Source organism: Rutidosis leptorrhynchoides, chromosome 6 (assembly GCF_046630445.1).
Source record: "Rutidosis leptorrhynchoides isolate AG116_Rl617_1_P2 chromosome 6, CSIRO_AGI_Rlap_v1, whole genome shotgun sequence".
Taxonomy (NCBI): Eukaryota; Viridiplantae; Streptophyta; class Magnoliopsida; order Asterales; family Asteraceae; genus Rutidosis; species Rutidosis leptorrhynchoides.
Genome location: NC_092338.1, coordinates 106,766,071 through 106,766,889, shown reverse-complemented (window position 1 = coordinate 106,766,889; position 819 = coordinate 106,766,071). Strand labels below are relative to the sequence as shown.

General features: G+C 39.7%; 1 non-coding gene across 1 annotated transcript; it reads right to left on the bottom strand.

Moving 5' to 3' along the window:
* Positions 1–483: 483 nt before the first annotated feature.
* LOC139856459 (small nucleolar RNA R71) lies at positions 484–590 on the bottom strand. The gene has a single exon (XR_011761942.1). It is a non-coding gene; the product is annotated as a small nucleolar RNA R71 (small nucleolar RNA).
* Positions 591–819: the final 229 nt, after the last annotated feature.

Genomic DNA, 819 nt, shown 5'->3' with positions numbered 1-819 from the left:
CAAGGACAATTCCAAGATCCTTAACCACTAATCATTCCTCCTGAACCACAAATAGTTAAATCAGAATCTTCTAGTGATTCGGATTCAACAAATTCAATTATGGAAGTAACGGAACCTCAAAGTATGGAAGACCGAATGAGAGCCACACGCACGGGCCAAGGTCACACCATTATTCATCCAGATGTTAGAGCTTCAGATTTTGAAATCAAAGGACAAATCCTACACATGATCACTAATCAATGCCAATTTGGTGGTACAACAAAAGAAGATCCAAACGAACATCTTCGAACTTTTAATAGGATTTGTAATCTATTTAAAATCCGAGAAGTTGAGGATGAAACTATTTATCTTATGTTGTTCCCCTGGACTTTAAAAGGAGAAGCCAAAGATTGGTTAGAATCATTACCCGAAGGAACGATTGACTCATGGGATGTTTTAGTTGAGAAATTTCTTCAAAGATTCTTCCCGGCATCTAAATCCGTGAGACTTCAAGGAGAAATAGCCACGTTCGTGCAAAAGCAAAATGAAACGTTATATGAGGCATGGACAAGATTCGGAAGGATGTTGAGAGGATGTCCTCAACACGGATTAGATACTTTTCAAATAGTGCAAATCTTCTATAAAGGCGTCGACATCGCCACACGAAAAGACATCGACACAGCAGCTGGTGGTTCCATTATGAAGAAAACCGAAACTGAAGCTCACAAGATCATTGATAACACAGCCTCCCACTCTCATGAGTGGTACCAGGAAAAAGATATATATCGTTCATCTAAAGCGGCTAGAGCAGATTCTAGCCATGACTTTGATTCCGTTTCC